Source organism: Galeopterus variegatus, unplaced genomic scaffold, assembly GCF_000696425.1.
Source record: "Galeopterus variegatus unplaced genomic scaffold, G_variegatus-3.0.2 Scaffold168, whole genome shotgun sequence".
Lineage (NCBI taxonomy): Eukaryota > Metazoa > Chordata > Mammalia > Dermoptera > Cynocephalidae > Galeopterus > Galeopterus variegatus.
The window spans coordinates 762,470-774,219 of record NW_007726279.1 but is presented as its reverse complement, the minus strand read 5'-3'; the positions used below and the strand labels follow the sequence as shown (position 1 = coordinate 774,219).

General features: G+C 39.4%; 1 protein-coding gene across 3 annotated transcripts in view; it reads left to right on the top strand.

Moving 5' to 3' along the window:
* The window catches only part of BTBD7 (BTB (POZ) domain containing 7), a 93,837-nt gene that overhangs the window by 1,069 nt on the left and 81,018 nt on the right, over positions 1-11,750 (top strand). The gene's annotated exons all lie outside the window — the stretch shown is intronic.

Below are 11,750 nucleotides of genomic sequence, written 5' to 3'. Positions count from 1 at the left end.
TGGGTGGGGGGGGGCGGGGGGGGGGGGGGGGGGGCCCCCGCCGCTCCCAGGACGCGGGGAAACCGCTCCCAGACTCTGGCGCGTGTTTACCCGAGTGCGGGGCTGCGATCGCCCCGGGGTGGGCGTGGGAGCGGCTGGCCAGGAATTGCAGAGGGAGGAGGCCTGTGGACGGCTACTCCCAGAGCAAGAAGTTGGAGTGTCCGGGTGAGTTACTGGGACGGGGTAAAACTGGAATTGAGCCCTGACAGGTTGGGAGACAGTACTGAGTTTTATCAAGAGGAGGCTGTGCTCGTTGGAATGCTTGAATGACAAAAAACGTGCGGTTTTCAGTGCCTTATCATTTGCACGGTTGTTTACCTTACCCCCGAGGATGAGAACTTTCTCACGGTTTTTGGAGAAACTCTGAGGAGTGTTGTTTCTGCTTTGAACTACAATAGCACCTCTTTAAGTACCAGCACAGATAAGAACTTGTGCTCTGGAGTAGGCCTAATTTACAGAAGCACTCTCGGTTATCTTCACCAGAGCACTGTTTCCTCCGCTAAAAATAGGCATTTTTTACAGAATTTCTTAGCTTTTTCAACTAACAGAATCTTTTATCTCTGAATAGCGTCCATTTCTTTTAGATTGCTGAAATAAATTGCTTTCTTCCTGAAATGTGGAAGAAAGATTTGAAATTGCTTTACAAGAATCCTACATTGTTAACAGCAGCTGTGATTAGACTTCTCTTGGAATTTTGAAGTCAGAAAAGCCTTTAGACATCTGGTGTGACTATCGTTTTAGAGCCAGGAAACTAGGCCCTGAGAGATGTGTGGCTTGCCATGGGTCCTATAAGTGGTGAGGGATTAGATGAAAACTAGGACCTAGGCCTCCCTAAACTCCATTTAGAAAGCACTTTTCACTACACTCTTGAGCTTATTATTCTTCATTGATTGCATTCTTCAGTACCACTACCCATCCCCATCCCTAGGTCTTTGTGCAATAAATTGAAAGCAGAAATGAGAGAGCCTCTCTGATTCTGACAGCTACCTCAGATAACTGATGATTTTTTTTCTAAACTGCACTTGCTGAAAACTGAGTGACATTTCATTCAGAGTTTCCATAGGCCCATGACTACATTTTCACCCAATTATAGCATGGCTCATTCTTGCGTGAGTTCAGTAAAACCCATAGGTCAATATTCTGTCACACGAAAGCTAACTACCATACTGTTGTGAGACCCAGCACCAGCATAAAAACAAGTTCTTTGTATCAAACGCTCATTTTAGGATTAAAAACACCTGAGGTGTTTTCTAGGCGATACTTCCTAGTTCCCATGTATCTTCTTGTTGAGTCACAGCAATTTTATTTGTAGTGTGTCGCAGGTTAACCTTCAGAAATGCAATAATGCCAAATGATTCTGATTTCATATTCTAGTCACTGAAAATCACACATCCAAAATTACACAGGTGATTATTGGAAATCTGCTTTGTGTTTTATATTATATTAGCTCTATGGGAGAAAGGAAAGAAGTGTATTGCATAGACTTTGCCTTCAGGTTCTTATTGGAAAGATAAGATGTACCCACATGAACTAACCTACTGAATTCTACTAATACAAAGAATTCTGTAGGTATTCAGGGTAGAGAGTGATGAGTGAGGCGGTAGGAGTCTAAACTTCCTGGAACACTTAGGACTTGAACTGGCCTCTGAGAGTTTAGACTTACAGAAAGGTTGGAACAGTTACTTTGTGAGAGAGAAGCAAGAGTATAAATTGAAGATTCGCTTTGAGGGGAGGGGAATAGAGGGAGTCTGGGATGAGCTGGCAGCTGAATTTCCTTGGGAGAAAGTTTTCTTTGGGAAACATCTGACAGTTGGAAGGTTATCTGTCTGTAGAAGTGCTGAATTGAGTGCTGAATTGAGAAGATTTCAGTTTTTATTTTCTTTTGCAAGGTATTTTCTTTGAGAGTTTGGAGGCCAGGAATCAAATGATAAGCCAGCAAGGTGAACCTGTTAATGATCTACAGGTTGAGTTAGAATAAAGAAAATGGAATGAACCAAGGAAGACAATAGCTGTTGTAGTCACCAGTGTGAAGAGTTGAGATCCTAGACCAGGATAGAGTCAGTGAGAAGGATTGCATAATAGGTATATTTGTGTGTGTGAGTGTGTGTATGTGTGTGTGTGTATGCTTATTGTGGTAAAATACACATAACAAAATCTACCATCTTAACCATCTTTAAGTGTTCAGTTCTGTAGCATTAAATACATTCACATTGTTGTGAAACCAGCACCACTGTCCATCTGCAGAATTCTTATTATCTTTCCAAACTGAAACTCTGTATCCATTAAACACTAACTCCCATTTTCCCTTACTCCAGTCCCTGGCAACCACCATTCTTGTCTGTCTCTATGAATTTGACTACTCTGGGTTTTGCAAGTAAGTGGAATCATACAGTATTTCTCCTTTTGTGATTGGCTTATTTAACTCAGCATAATGTCTTCAAGGTCCATCCATGTTGTAGCATGTATCAGAATTTCCTTTCTTTTTAAGATTGAATACTGTTCCATTGTATGTATAGTGCATACCACATTTTGTTTATCCATTCATCCATCCATGGACACTTAAGTTCCTTCCACCCCTTGACTATTGTGAATAATGCTGTGATGAACATGGGTGTAAAAATATCTGTTGGAGTCCTTGATTTCATTTTTGGGGGGTACATACCCAGAAAATTTTACATTCCCATCAGCAGTACACAAGGGTTCCATTTTCTCCACATCCTTACCAGAACTTATTTCCTGTTTTTTGATGATAGCCATCCTAATGAGTGTGAAGTAGGATCTCCTTGTGGTTTTGATTTGCATTTTCCTAGTGATTAGTGTTGTTGAGCATCTTTTTATGTGCTTGTTGGCCTTTTATAGATCTTCTTTGGAGAAAAATCTATTCAGGTACTTTGTCCACTTTTTAATCAGGTTCTGTTTTTGTTGAGTTCTTTATATATATTCTGAATATCAATCCCTTATCAAACATATGGTTTGCAGATGTTTTCTCCCACTCTGTGGGTTGTGTTTTCACTGTGTTTCACTGTGTCCTTTCATGAACAAAAGTTTTTAATTTTGATTAAGTCCAACTTATCTAGCTTTTCTTTTGTTGCTCGTGCTTTTGGTGTCATATCCAGGAAATTGCCAAATCCTGCATCATGAAGCTTTTCCCCTAAGTTTTCTTTTAAGAGTTTTATAGTTGCAGCTTTTATGTTTAGGTCTTTACATGTGGATATCTAGTTTTCTCACTAACATTTGTTGAAAAGACTTTTTCCCATTGAATGTTCTTGGCACTCTTATTGAAAATCATTTGACAATAAGTGTGATGGCTTATTTCTGGGCTCTCTAGTCTATTTTGTTGGTCTGTAATGCCAGTACTACAAGGTTTTAGTTACTGTAGCTTTATAGTAAATTCTGAATTCAACAAGTGGGAGGCCTCCACTTCATTCTTCTTTTTCTAGACTGTTTAGGCTATTCAGGATCCCTGAGATGCCATGTGAATTTTAGGATGGATTTTTCTATTTCTGCAAAAAAATGTTATTGGGATTTTGTTAGGGATTGTGTTGAATTTGTAGATTGCTTTGGATAGTATTCACATCTTGAGAATATTAAGTCAATTCATAAACACAGGATGTCTTTCCATTAATTTGTGTCATTAATTTCTTTCAACACTTTTATACTTTTCAGCGTAAAAGTCTTTTGTCTACATGGTTAGGTTTATTCTTAATTATTTTCTTCTTTTTGATGCTATTGTAAATAGGATTGTTTGCTTAATTTCCTTTTTGGATTGTTCATTGTTAGTGCAGAAGAGCACCTTTCATTTTGTGTGTTGATTTTGTATCCTGCAACTTTGCTGAATTGATTTATTAGTTTTAAAAGTTTTTATATGGAATCTTCAGGAGTTTTCTACATACAAGATCATGTCATCTGCAGAGTTAATTTACTTCTTCGTTTCCAATTTGGATGTCTTGCTTCTTTTTCTTGCCTAATTGCTCTTCTAAGACTTCCAGTATGACTATGTTGATTAGAGGTGGTGAAAGTGGGCATCCTTGGCTTCTTCTTGATCTTAGAGGAAAAGTTTTTAGTTGCACTATTGAGTATGATATTAGCATGGGTTTTTCATATATGATCTTTATTATGTTGAGATAGTTTCCTATGTTCCTGGTTTGTTGAGTGTTTTAATACGTATGTTTTAAGAGAAAAATCATTTGTGGATGTTGAAAGGGAGAGTTTCTAGCCTGATAAATGAGAAAATTCTGGTGTCATTGGCAGAATGATGTTGTCAAGTTGATGTTTTAGGCATCATCTTTGTGCATTTGCAGGCCTATTTTTTTTTTTTTTTTTTTTTTATTTTCCTTTTTGTCTTTTTTCGTGACTGGCAACGGATCGCAACCCTCAGTGTCGCGCCCGGACCGGACCGGGACCGGCAACAGGATCGCAACCCACGGTGTTGCTCCCACACCTTGCTCAGCCAGTGAGCGGCCTGTCTGTACATGGAATCCGAACCCTCGGCAGGAGCGCTGCTGCGCTTCCCAAGCGGCGCACTGTAGCAGTGCGCCACCAGGCCGGCCCCAGCAGGCCTATTTTAACTGAAGAAAAATAGTACTACAGTTTCTCAGTGGAGAAGACTGACATTAATAAAATAATCATACAAGCATATATGCCTGGATAACTGTAGTACAGTTTTGCTTACAACTATATTCCCAGCATCTAGCAGAGTGCCTGGCACATAGGTGCTCACTGAAGTTATTAATTGAATCAAGAAGCAGAAGACTAAGATTTAACCCAATAACATAAAAAGCATATTGTTTATAACCCAAAAGCAAATTGTTTATAATTTTTTAATAGAAAAAATTTTTATTTTATTTTAAACCATCTTCCCTGTTAACCCAGTCTTGGTACACTGGTAATAAAGTAAAATCAAATTTCTGTACTGTAGAAGGAAATAGGCAAGTGACTTTTTCTAAAACAGGCATCTTTTTTAAAGTGAGGTTATATTTTCTTTTTAAGTTGATGCTAGTGGAAGTTAATTATCAGAATCCAGAATTTCAAAAGGAGGCATAATTTATTTATTTATTTATTTATTTTTATTTTTTATTTTTTGAGACCGGCCGCACCGTGCTCAGCCAGTGAGCACTGTAACCGCACCGGTCATCCCTATATAGGATCCGAACCCGCGGTGGGAGCCCCACTGCGCTCCAGCGCCGCACTCTCCCAAGTGCGCCATGGGCTCAGCCCAGGAGGCATAATTTAGACGAAACTTTTCATGGGTCTGCTGACTCCAGATTTATAAAGAAACTCAAACATTCAGTGCCTCATTTACTTACAAAACAAGTTCAAAATTTTTTTAGTGCGAGCTGTGGTGGTTCACTTTAATGCAATACACAGAACATCCTTTAAATCACATGATTCAAAACAGTTCCCTTATTTGGGCATTGTTGGCATTTTCAGATATAGTTGCAATGTAATGGAACACTGGACTGGGAATAAAACCTCCATTCAAATTCTGACTGCTGTTTATAGTTTTATGATCTTAAGCAAGTCACTTAACCTGTCTGAAGCTTGATTTCCTTATCTGTTAAAAAAACAAAAAAAGTATAGAAATGTCTTACTTAACAGCTTTTCCACCTTGTATGTATATTTTTATTCCATCCTTTACCTCTCTATTACCACTACCTTATGGGTCTGGATTGTTATTGAACAGCCTACCAGCTAAGTCTGTGCTTGTTCTTCCACTCTCCCACTCTGGGTATTCTCTATATTACTACCACAATTATGTTCCTAAAAAACCCAATTGAAGCATATTACTTCCCTACTTTAAAAAACTTGTGTTGGGCGGCCGGCCCGTGGCTCACTCGGGAGAGTGCGGTGCTGATAACACCAAGGCCCCGGGTTCGGATCCCACATAGGGATAGCCGGTTCACTCACTGGCTGAGCGTGGTGCTGACAACACCAAGTCAAGGGTTAAGATCCCCTTACCGGTCATCTTTTTAAAAAAAAAAAAAAAAAAACTTGTGTTGGGCTGGCCCAGGGGCGCACTTGGTAGAGTGCGGCGGCGCTCCCGCCGAGTGTTCAGATCCCATAGAGAGACCAGTCCGCTCACTGGTTGAGCGCGGTGCGGGCGCGACACCGAGGGTTGCGATCCCGTTACCGGTCACGAAAAAAGACAAAAAGGAAAGGAAAAAAAAAAAAAAAAAACTTGTGTTAAGGGCCGGCCCGTGGCTCACTCGGGAGTGTGTGGTGCTGATAACACCAAGGCCATGGGTTAAGATCCCCTTACCGGTCATCTTTAAAAAAAAAACAAAAAAACCTGTGTTAATGGGCCAGCCCGGTGGCGCACTGGAGAGTGCGCCGCTTGGGAGTGCGGCGGCGCTCCCGCCGAGGGTTCGGATCCCATGTGGAGACCGGTTCCCGCTCACTGGCTGAGCGCGGTGCGGGCGCGACACCGAGGGTTGCGATCCCGTTGCCGGTCCCTGGTACGGGCGCAACACCGAGGGTTGCGATCCCGTTACCAGTCAGTAAAAAAAAAAAAAGACAAAAAAAAAAAAACCTGTGTTAACTTCCCATCGTCTATAGGATAAAGTCCAAACTCACAAGAGTTTGTAGTTTGTGTCCAACCTTACATTTCCCATCACCAGCCATAGCAAGCTGTTTCTTTTTCCCTGTGTTTTTCATGTGTTTTTCCCAGTGCCTATAGTTCTCCCTATTCTTTGTCATCAACTCTGTTAGCTGCCCATCTAGTATCTACTTTCCTGACAGAAACCTCCTTTTGTTCATGCATCCAGGAGACTCGGAAAAGGTGACTCATCATCACCTTCAGGTAGATTTTGGTTAGTACAGATCAGTCAGCTCATGGCATTTCCCTGTAAACTGTTACTTGTCCTTGTCAGATTGAGGGTAAAGAGACATTCCATTCCTGGGGAGAAGCCACTGTTGCTACCAGCAGCTATCTTGTGACCACAAAAGATGAAGCATTCCTTAAAGATGGCAGAGCAGAGGGGTAGAAGGGATCTGGGTCCTTGACAACATCATTTAGCCACATATTGTACTGGGTCTGGAGCCTTCCATACCACAGGACTTCTCATAACAGATATATTTCTTAATGTTTAAGACAATTCTTTGAAGTTATTTGCCATTAAAAATCTCCTGATTGATACAGTTCTCTTTATTCTTCAAGATCTAGTTATGTTACCCTTACCAATAGTCATACACTCCCTTGGTACTTTGGATCTCTCTTCTAGCCCTTATTGCAATATATTATAATCACTTGCTTGTATGTCAGACTCCTCTACATGCATGACTCTGTACGCTTTGTTTGAACCAAAGCAGACAGGATTTAGCACAGTGTCTGATGCATAATAGGTATTCAGTAAGTGAGTTGTTAGGATGAAATAATAACATGAAAGAGTGCTTCGTAAGCAATTTTTAAATAAACGTGAGGTGTGTTATTACCTTTAAAGTGAAATGGAAAAATCATTTGACCGGACATTGTTCTTTGCATTCCCTTCACTATTTGTAGAAATTTTCACTTAGGTAAAAAATGTGACAGTCTCCTCTGGCCATGATCCCTTATAAAAGGAGCAATAATGAATTATGCTATTATTGTGCTATTTCCTTCCTTCCTTCCTTTTTTAGGGGAAGACTTAAGTGCCAGAACTAACTTCAAGTATAATGTCCCTTTTCCCTGTGTTTTGAAATTATGTTTAGTTCTTTTTTTAATCTGGGATTCATTTTTGAATTATTGTTTAGAGAGAAATTGCATAATATGCTTCATAAGACCTAATTATTCTTGTCTTCAGACTTTCCCAAAATATTTTTTGCTTGCTCGAGACTAGACATGAGAATTTTCTTGTAAGCAAAAAGCTTTGTGGCAGAACTAGATAAGTTTGTAGCAAATGTTAGTAATAGCTTATAACAGATAAGTCTCATTACATCCTTAATTACAGAGTCATAGTTCTGTCATATGCTTCAACAATAATGTCTGACAAGAAAGGGAGGATGGGGACAGAAGGAGAGTTAAAATTTACAACTTAGTATACTTCACCATTCAAGTAAATTAAACTTTAACATAGCATTTTGTAGTTGTTTTCAAATCAGTGAAAAGAGGAATAGAGTATGCATTTGGAGATTTGTAATATCATGTGTTGGATGATTATGAAAGGACGTACTTGTCATATTTTGCTATGAAGAAGAACTTTCTTGTTTTGGTGTCTCATTTTTTTAGCTTTCTACTTTACTAAGGCACAGTTAACCTCCCTGTGCCTTGGTTTCCACAGCTGTAAAATGAATAGTATCACCCTTCTCTAAGTTCTTGGTTGACTAATTAAGGAATCTATGTGAAACACATAATGTGTTTAGAACATAGATGCTCAGACATTTCTCTTTTTTTCCATCAACTTTTCAAAAATAAGTGAATTCCTTTAATAACGCTGTTTGGATTTCAACTTTTGGTTATTTAAGCCAAGATCTCTCTCCTGTATTTTGTATATATTTTTTATTTCTTGCTGGCTTATTAATTCTTGAATAAGAAAAAGTCTGTCACTTAATTCAAACAATAGTATATAATTTTAAAGAACAATAACAAACAACTCCCTCTCTAGAATAAAGTCCAAACTCTTTATCATGGATCATGTGGCTCATATGACTGCTGCCACAACTCCTTCCCACGGCACTCTATATAAAATTACTTTTATTTCCTCAGTGAACCAGGTTTTGTTCTCTTCTTTGGCCTTTACATGGTTCCCTCTGCTGTTTGAAGCATTATTTTGGCATCCCTCCTCCCGCCCCCTTCACTGTTATCAAGAAAAGGGAAAAGTTCACACTTTTTATTGTCAACCTTAAGTCTCACCTCAGATAATCACTTTCTCCACAAGCCGGTAAGGTAGACACTTTTATTATCATTAGACGCAGAGAAGATAAAAAGTTTACCCAAGCTCATACAGTTTACAAATGGCAGTGTTATATCCAAATCCAGCTTGGCTCCAGAGTTCTTCATCTCCACTAATCTGTGCTTCCTTTGCATTGTAATCGCCTATTTACTGGTTTGCCCCATTAGACTTTAAGCATCTTTATAGCAGAAATTATGCCTCGCTTGTTTGTCGTTATGTCCGCATGTGCTTAGCACATACTAGGTGCTCAGAAAAACAAATGAAAATTCTCTTGAGAGCAGAGAGCATGTTTTGATTAAATTTCTCAGTACCTTTAACATAGTACATGTGTTGGTAGTCTTTTCCTTCTTATGATACAAAGTAAAATTTTAATGATCAAGTTAATTGTGGCTTAGGGCCGGCCCATGGCTCACTTCGGAGAGTGTGGTGCTGATAACACCAGGGCTGCAGAGAGCATGTTTTGATTAAATTTCTCAGTACCTTTAACATAGTACATGTGTTGGTAGTCTTTTCCTTCTTATGATACAAAGTAAAATTTTAATGATCAAGTTAATTGTGGCTTAGGGCCGGCCCATGGCTCACTTCGGAGAGTGTGGTGCTGATAACACCAGGGCTGCAGGTTCGGATCCCTATATAGGGATGGCTGGTTAGCTCACTTGGGAGAGCGTGGTACTGACAACACCAAGTCAAGGGTTAAGATCCCCCTTACCGGTTTTTGTTTTTTTTTAAAGTTAATTGTGGCTTTGAAATATAATGCACTACCCACCAAAGAGAGTTACAACCCCATTTTTTTATAACCACTGTTAACTCCATTTCGCCCTACATAATATCACCTTGCAACATTAAAAACTGGTGCTTTGTAGGCCTCCTTTTCACCTTATCCCTCTGCAAAATGTTAAAATACAGATTATTTGTAATTAGTTTCTAAAGGGTGCATAGGAAATTTTATAAAATAAAATTACACTAGCAGATGGACTCTATATCAGTTAACCTTTTAATAGATGTAATTTCTTTTTTCTCTTTTTTTTTTTCTGACCGGTAAAGGGTCGCAACCCTCGGCACAGTGTTGTCTGCACCATGCTCAGCCAGTGAGCGCACTGGCTATCCCTATATAGGATCCGAAACCTCTGCCTCAGCGCTACCAGCACCACACTCTCCCGAGTGAGCCACGGGGCCAGCCCAATAGATGTAATTTCTGTGCATATATTGAATTGTTTAAAAGTTTCCCATATTTTAAACCTTGACTGTATCACAGAAGATAAGTGCTTTATCTCTATCGATAGAGTGGATAATGATTTAAGGCCTGTACATTGTCTTCATGTGTTTATCAGAGAAGTCAGAATGTCATTATACTTCAATAGACTTTTCAAATAAAGCCATGGAGGTACTTCTAGCATCGTGCTGTAATTCTCATCAGATCTCTAGATAGAGAACCAGAAAAATCTTTTTCTTCCATGAATGTTCTCATTTTGCCAAAGACTTTGCTTCTTTAGTTAATCTTCCTCTGTTCTTCATCCTTCATATTCTACTACATGGTTTCTCAGCCTTGGCACTATTGACATTTTGGGCCAGATAATTCTTTGTTGTGGGGGACTGTCCTGTGCCTTGTACAATGTTTAGTGGCATCCTTGGCCTCTACCCATTAGATGCCACTGGTACCCTCTCTTTGCTCCTCCCCAGTTGTGGCAACCAAAAATGTCTCCAGACATTGCCCAGTGTCCCCTGGGGGGTGGGGCAAAGTCATTTCAGATGAAAACTACAGCTTTACTACATCATTCCTATCCACTTACCCATTTGTTTTACTATCTTCCTCTTCCTCTCACACACATCTTTTCACACTTCCACATCCCTCTTTACAACTGTCTCACTTCTCTATGCCTTTTTACAGCCATATTTTAAAAGAAGAATTATAAAATATCTGCTCCCTCCAGGTTCTCACTTCCAGTTCATTTCGTCTCTTGAATTCTATGAGACCACATTGTTTTCCTCTGTCTCTTTGGCTTCTGCATTTTGGTCTCCTTAATCAGCTCTTCCTAGCTGGACGATGGCATTATCTTTGCTTCTTTCTTATTCTGTCTTTTCTAATCAATGCTTAGGCCTTCTTTTCTTGCCTCATTTCCTAGTGCTTATATGTTGTCCGTCATATACCTATTAGTTCTTTGTTTGGGGGGGGGAGTTAAATTTTGTTTTATTGTGATGAGAACACAACATGAAATCTACCCTCTTAAAAAAATTTTTAGTGTAAAGTACATTATTTTTGACTATAGGTCCAGTGTTGTATAGCAGATATCTAGAGCTTATTCATCATACTTAACTTTATGCCTATTGATTAATAACTCCCCATTTCCCCCCATCCCTAGCCCCTGACAACCAGCACTCTGCTTTTTGATTCTAAGAATTTGACTATTTTAGATAGTCACTAATCAGTCTGGGTAGTGACCAGGCCTAGATAGGTACTTCATGTAAGTGGAATTATGCAGTCTGTATTTGTCATTCTGTGACTGACTTGTTCCATTTACCGTAATGTCTTCAAGGTTCATCCACATTGTCACATATTTCCTTCTTCTTTAAGGCTGAATAGTGTTTCATTGTATGTATGTACCACATTTTCTTTATTTATTCATCTATCGATGAACACATTTAGGTTGTTTCCACATCTTGGCCATTGTGACCTATTAACTCTTAGGCTGTTCTCTTCTGAAATGCCCTTATCTACTTTTCTCCGTGTTTAAATTTTAACATCCTCCAGGGACCAGATGTTGTATTTACAAGAAAGCCTAATTACCTTCCTCTAACTTTCATGCCATATTTATATTTTTTCTCTCTGTGCCCACTTGTATCCTG